The sequence below is a fragment of the Papaver somniferum genome, chromosome 8, assembly GCF_003573695.1.
Source record: "Papaver somniferum cultivar HN1 chromosome 8, ASM357369v1, whole genome shotgun sequence".
NCBI classification, from domain to species: domain Eukaryota; kingdom Viridiplantae; phylum Streptophyta; class Magnoliopsida; order Ranunculales; family Papaveraceae; genus Papaver; species Papaver somniferum.
This window is the reverse complement of record NC_039365.1, coordinates 21,809,717-21,817,719: the sequence shown is the minus strand read 5'-3', so window position 1 is coordinate 21,817,719 and position 8,003 is coordinate 21,809,717.

Genomic DNA, 8,003 nt, shown 5'->3' with positions numbered 1-8,003 from the left:
CTTATCCACAAAATTGCAGAACTTTGCATTTTGGATCTCCAGGCTTGGTATTTATATGATGGGACTATTATTGGGGATACGCTGATGGTTTCCAAAGCCTTGGACATTATTCAGCTAGATGGGGCTTCTCTGGGCCTACACCTCAACGTCTCTAAAACAGAGCTTTTTTGGCCTTCCGTTGATAGCAGAAGCCTAGTTAGGGGAGTTTTTCCTCCCGGAATCCGCCGTCCTCCTATTGGTGTTAAGTTATTGGGTGGACCGGTTAGTTTGGATCCTCAGTTTTGCAGATATTTGGTGGTTGGGAGAGTCAATAAGACTATTGCTTTGATGGAGGCTCTACAGAAACTGAAGGATCCTCAGGGGGAAATACTTCTGCTGAGAAACTGTTCTGGTGTCTCTAGGTTGTATTTCTCCATGCGGACTACTAAGCCTGAGTATTTGGACGAGTCACAAGTGGTCTTTGACGATTACCTTAAGCAGTACCTTAGGTTGTTGGTTACTGGAGATGGGACGGGATTTGGTCTTTTGCAGCAGAGGTTAGATACGCTCCCCCTCAAGGATGGAGGTTTGGGTGTGTACACTTTGGAGGACACGATGCAGTATCGCTATTTTGCTTCTTGATTTCAGACAAGATCTCAACATGTTAACATTTTGAGAAATGCAAAGGTGCCTGGTCCAAGCCCCAGTTTTGAGCACGCCCTAGCCCTCTACAAACAGGTATGTGGTATTAATGATTCTTCATTGTGCATTGACGATATTTCCCATCACTCTATGAGATCCTTGGCAATCAAATATTTTGATGCGGTGAAGAGGAATATATCCACCCAGTTTGTTATGACTGCGCGTGATTCAGCTCTTTGGCAGAGTAATAGAGTCAAGCATGCTCAGGATTACTTGATGGCGATTCCTATTGATGGGCTTAATCAAACAATTGGTGCAAGACAGTTTCGTGTTGTTTTACAGTATAGACTTGGGATTCCCTTTTTTGAGGATGGAGATTTGTGCTCTAGCTGTGGCAAAGGTATGGATATATTTGGGGATCATGCTTTTCACTGCAATAAGGGAGTAGGGATCAAATACATGCATGATCTTGTCCGTGATACTTATGCGGACATTTGTTATCGAGAGTATGTTCCAGCCAGGAAAAAAGAAGTGGATTTGGGGCTCGTCGCTGACAATGGAGTATCCTTACGTCCCGCAGATTTCCTTGTATATGGGTGGGAAAATGGTCATGACATGTGCTTGGATGTTACGGGTGTTTCCCCCTTCATGGGTGATTGGGAGAATAATTTTGTTCTTGGACGGGCAATTGATAACGCGATTTTAAAGAAAAGGGCCAAGTACCTTGAGAAATGTACAAGTCAGAGGCTGGGGTTTGGTGTTCTTGCCTTTACTACCTTGGGTGGGTTAGGGGGTGATACTGTAGAGTTCCTGAAACGGCTACAAAATTATATGTCCAGTCATGATGAGAATGTTTCTGTTGGAGATTTCCTTTTTCATAGGATATGTGTTGTTATCCAAAAAGGGATTGGAGCCCAGCTTGTTGTCAGGCTTCCATCTAATGTTTGTAAAAGAGTAATCATAATAAATTAAAAAAAAACAGAGAAAATAAATAAATAAATAAATATATATAAGGATGCTCTTATTTTATCGACATTAATAAATGATAGGTCCGGAATTGCGGACTAATCATGTCGATGAAAACAAAAACCATATCATCACTATATAGCAAGTCAAAATGACTATTGATGAGGTTCTTGACACTTGGATAGCAGTATGTGTGAAACGTTGTCCCTGTCTCCGTCGCCCAAACAAGCGTGGAACGCAGGATCCAAGGAAACTATCATGTACTTGCTGAAAAGGAACATGTGCTTAGAGTATCTAATCATGTTGTCGAGTTAAATGGGTGTTTCTCTCAACTATTGCGCTATAAATCGAATCCTTTGACGACATTCATACAAGTATTGTGGGCATACATGTTTCACTTTAGTCAACATTTGCACAATTCACTTTTCTATTTCCATTTTCTTATCTATCCATGTGATTTCAGTATGCGAGTGTTGTGACAAACGTTGCAACAAGTACGATGACTATCTTAGCAGAGTTTTGCAATCAGGTTGAATGTCACACGTAAGTAGTTGCTTGTGCGTGATGATTGGAATGTATCTGGGATGTTTGCAGCTAAAGAACATAAGCGAGCTAATTATTTGGTTTACTACTTTGTGTCTATCCTTAGAAGTTATTACAAGGCGAGAAATTGGAGTAGGTTTTGTGAGTATACCTCTTGTAAGCCCTCACGAGACTATAACTCGTCCACTAGGGACACCTAGGGGTTTAAAGGCCTGTTATTCATGCTAAGAGTAACCGTATTCTCGACGAGATGGAGTTGTTGTATTTAGGATTAGTTTATTTTAGTTTGCTCTAGGACTAGCAAAATCTAAGTGTGGGGGAATTTGATAAGTGCACGATTCATATGATTTTGGTGTCCATTCCATACTTGCTTTAGCTATTATTCTTGCGTATTTTCGTATTATTACTCTTGTTTTCTATTGTTTGTATATATTAGGTGAATCATCCAAAAAGGAGCTATAAAGTGCTGAAAAGATATATGAATAGAAGTATTCCAAGAATTCAAGTGCCCAAGTCCAAGAGAAGTGGAAGAAGTGCGACGAAAAAGGAGCAAAACGCTAAAAAGGTATTAGGTTATGTAAAATTGGGATCTCATCTTCTCTACCTCGTATACTAGGGTTTACAACATGATAGATTTTATCTTCCTTCTTGTGATGAACTCCATTATGTTTACCTAGATTTATACTGGTTTAAGGAATAAGTTGGATTTCAAAACATGATTTTTATGCAATGAATTAGTTTTTTCTCCATATTATCAATTATGATTCACTATTTATATTGTTAAATGATTTGAATGCTAGTTTGATCGAGTCGCGAATCGGTTGAGTTTGTTATCATCTCTATTGCTAGATTAGGATTTGTTATACGTAAAAGTGATAAAATCCTGATTACAAGTAGCATAATAGTGAATACCGCTTGTAGTGATACATCCTAGTAGTCACATGTGAATCATAACCTTAGTTAAATCGGATTAGTGCTTTTACACGTTCGATTGCTTTGATTGGCCTGATTTCATAGAACTTAATGCATTTAGGGAATTAAACTTGATTAGTACTTTTACACGTTAGGTTGTTCTCTAAGATAGAATTCATGTTCGCATCTTTTAATGTGTTTGTTGATGACAAGAGGAGATTTGCGGGATATACTTATGATCAAGGTATCCTAGGGCCTTTGATAAAGGTTGAGATTAAAATATCAATTCTATTTATTGTGTCGAAAGCATGTTGTGATTGAAGACGAAAACCTTAACCAATACTTTCACATATTTGAATTGTGTGCTTTATTTCTTTGTTTTGCTTTTATTTTATTTTAGTATATCAAAATCATAATATCCCCTTTTGTTTGCTTAAGATACAAAAACATATTGACAACCTTAGTCCTCTCTGTAGGAACGATCCTTTCTTTCCCTTACTATATTATATATTTTGAGTAGTGAGAAGGTAATTTATTTTTGATGCATACGACAACGATCAGTTTGTGACAAGTAAGACATGGGTACACGTACGGACACAATCCGAACCCAACAGAAAAACAAAACCAAAACGAAACGTTCCTTTTTGCAAGGTAAGACAAAACAGTATAATTTTGCTACGTGAAGATTTTCTTTCACAAATTTTTGGCTCATCAAATTTTATATCTCTATTGAGAAATAATTTAGAGCACAAGAGTAGCAGGCAACATAGTTGCAACAAAAAAACTTTTTCAAAAACAAAAAGAAGACATCGAAGAAATTTTCGAGACACAACCAATACTTAGGTAAAGCTGTCCGTGGACAATAGTTTAGCTATGGATGATAAGAAAATGGCTCAGCTAATCAGAAAGCATTTTTCCAAAAGTATACCTGATTATTAGCAAATCTTACTCATAAGGATTTTTATGAGTAAGCATTCAATCCTTGTGATTAATTAGCACAAGTGTGAACCCTAAGCTCATTAAATTGATGTTCACGATGGAGTTTTTTCTTTCTTCCAAATCTAGGATAAATTCCTTTTTGATGTGAAAAACATCATTTTTCTCATAAGGTTGAGAGGGACCTTTCTGAAATCTCCTTGTCCAAATTGTACCAGAGTTACAATTTGTCCAAACATTCGATGAGCAAATTGAACTGACTTTCCTGGAAGACTTCACAGGGTGAGTACTAAAACCAATTGGTTTAGACATCTGAATGTCAGTTACACCTTTGAGAATTAATTCTAATGTGTGTTGAACTTGAACAATAGAATTGTTATTCAACCTAGATTTTCTTTTTCGTTCAACATGTCCTTTTGAATCACAAAAGAGACACACTTTCTGATCACTTGAGTGATTACAATGAACAGACTTAACAACGTTGTTAGGAGATTTCTTTATTCCGAGCGATGTGAAGTTTCCTTGATTAGAGGAAGATACAAGCACATCTTTTCTAATTGGAAGAGATTGCGATTTAGCTTATGGAACTGAATTTTTAGTTGGGATAGAAGCGATTGGTATAGTGGACTCTTTAGAACATCCTCGAATAGAGAGTTTACTCAAAATATGTTCAATTTCCAAGGCATCCTTTTTGAGTTTCGCCTCGAGAGAGGAGCAAACTTTACAGTTTTCCTCGCCAAGAGCCTTTAAATTAGAGTCACGATCTTTTACTATACCAATGAGTGCATTGACATTGTTTTTCAACCGATTGATTCTATCAGCCTGGATTCTAACAAGATTTAGAATCATTTTACTCTCTTTGGCTGCATACCTTTCTTCAACAGAGACATCCTCGTTCGAAGGTAATTGAGTAAAAACTAATCAATCCAATCATGTTTCGTAACATAATGTTCATCTAAATTCGAGATAGACGAATCGTTCTCTTTAATATATTTTATCAAAAAAAAAATTTTATCTCCGGTGATGCGTTTATGAGAGATAGCACTTTTGTCCATAGAGTCAGATCGCTACAAACACAGACTTACAAGGTCTTAAACATGTTTGCCTGCTCTAATACCAATTGTAAAAGCGGGGCTCTAACAACCACACCCAATATTTCGCTTAGAAATTGGTATGGACCAACTCCAATATACTTTCAAGAGAATCAACTAGACAGTTAGACTCAATCTTAAGAAAAGATATAAAAGAGTTATATCTCAAATTCTCAATTCAATATGCAATCAAACAAATAGGAATTTGCGAGCCCGATCGAATATAAGAAACAACTTGGACGGTATCAAAAACCAATATCCAAGTGTCAATCAATTTAATCAACAACCAAAGGTTGGATTCACAATTGATTGAACTTATGCATAACCTGTGATATTTCAATTATATAAACAAATATAATGTGGAAAAGAAATAACACAGACACCAGAAGTTTTTTTAACGAGGAAACCGCAAATTCAGAAAAACCTCGGAACCTAGTCCAGATTTGAACATCAAACTGTATTAAGCCGTTACAGACACTAGCCTACTCCAAGTTAACTTCGGACTGGAATATAGTTGAGCCCTAACCAATCTCACACCGATCAAGGTACAATCGCGTTCCTTACGCCTCTAGAACCACGCTTGATTTTGCGCACTTGATTTCCTTAACCGATCTCACTCACAACTAAGAGTTGATACGACCCAAAGTCGAAGACTCGATAAACCAATCTGTCACACAAAGAAAATTCTATTCAATAGATAAATCTGTCTCACACAGATAAACCTATGAGTTTTGTTCCATGTTTTGATAGATCAAGGCGCAGAGGAACCAATTGATATACCATACTTATAGTCTCGAAGAACAGCCTAGAAATATCAATCACCTCACAATCTTAATCGTATGGTAGCGAAACAAGATATTTTAGAATCACAAACGATGAGACGAAGATGTTTGTGACTATTTTTTATCTTGCTTATCGAAGATTAAATCTCGAGAAAATCTTAGAGAAGATAGTACTCAATCACGAAAGAAAAAAGCAAGATCAGAACATGAAACTACAGAGAAAATAGTTGGGTATGGATTCACAATCCCAATGAAGTCTTCAAGTCGTTAACCTACAGTGTTTTGGAAAAAACCTAAGGTTAAAGGAGAATCGACTCTAGTGACAACTAGTATCACACATGAGGTGTGGGGATTAGGTTTCCCAGTTGCTAGAGTTCTCATTTATATAGTCTTCAAATCAAAGGTTTCCAATCAATTTTACCTTGGTAAAAAAGCATTTAATATTCACCGTTAGATGAAAACTTGATTATACTCAAGATAATATTTTCAGCCGGTAGATCGAACTTAGCTTGTTACATACAAATTAAAAGTGATTTCATTTAGATATGAGTAACCGTACCTAAACATGTACACCTTTGTTGGCTCAACAATAGTTAACCGAAGTTAGCCATATGAACACTTTCATATCAACCTCATTCATCTTAACCATAAATAGTTCAAATGACTCATATGAAACTAGTTCTAGATTTGTTCAATTGTTTATATTCTCATAGAAGTATACAAGACACAATTGAAGCAAAATGGATTTTGATTCACTTGAATCAAGTCATGAACATTATATCCACGGTTTGCAAAAGATCGCATTCCTTATTATATAAATGTATTAGTTCATGAAAAAACTGATTTTATAGCATAATCCACTCAAGTATGCAAACGGGTACGTATATCTTAGTGACCGGACTAAGTTTGGGTTCGCCAGTTTGCGAACGGGTAAGCATACCATCAAACTCGGTAAAGTCTCGGAACTTGAGCCTCACGCCAGTACGCGTACCGGTATGCGTACTTAGTTCCCGGACCTCTACTAAACCAATCAGTACGCATACGAGTATGCATACCATGGTTCCCAAACTTGGATCACACATATGCAAGTCTGCATACTGTGCTTATATCCAATTGTTTTAAACTCTCATTTCAACCATTGAAACATTCGCTTCAAAGCAATTTTCAAGTGATCGAATGGTTAATACGAAATATTCCGAGTCTACATCAAATGACTGTCTAACACAAATCATGTAAGATAGGCGATTTTCACATGACCATCTTTTGACTTTCATCAAGAATATAAGATGAACTTGGTTAAAGAGAAAGCTTACCAGCACATATTTCGAGAAATATGTAAGCGAGTTAAACCCAGCTCGAAATATCAAGTGTACATAATTGAAGTCTATATAGCTATACGAGTTTTGTCTCAAATAGGATATGGAGTAGATAGACTTTTTAGTGATAGATGATTTCAAGTCTCCACATACCTTTTGATGATGAAGTTCCACAAGCTCCCCTAAGTAGTTCTTCGTCTACAATCGATGAACGTCGTGAAGTCTACTGCTCAACTACACTTTTTATCCTAATCTGATACTTAGCTATAAGTAGACTATAAATCAAGACTTATAGTTTTGGCAATTAAACTTGACAAACAAGCTTGAGATAGCAACGCTTGCGAGTTCGACCGAGCAGTACTCTAACAATATCTATCTCCATAACAAGCACCGTCCTACCCATTGTTCACATAGGCCCTTTTAGTAGCAATTGAAAAGGAGAGGGTACCAAGTACACCACCAACTTTTTCATTCGGAAACCTTCCTTGACAATATGTATATAGAGTTTATATTTATATCTCTTTTCAATCATAATGTATAGACTACGAAGTCCATGAACCTGATTATTAAGAAGAGTACTTGGACGATCTCAAAAATCAATATCCAAGATCAATCTAGTGGTATCCAAATAATTAAATCAGAATTCTGCCAAGTATTAAACTTGTTATCAATTTTTCAAGATTCTATAAGAAACAAATCTCGTAATCGACCACAGTTATATGGATGCATCTATTAATATATAATATGTGCTACTTGTGTAAATCCTATTATAAAGATAAACAATATAATGAGGAAAGTTAAAAACACAAGACACCATAAGTTTTGTTAACGAGAAA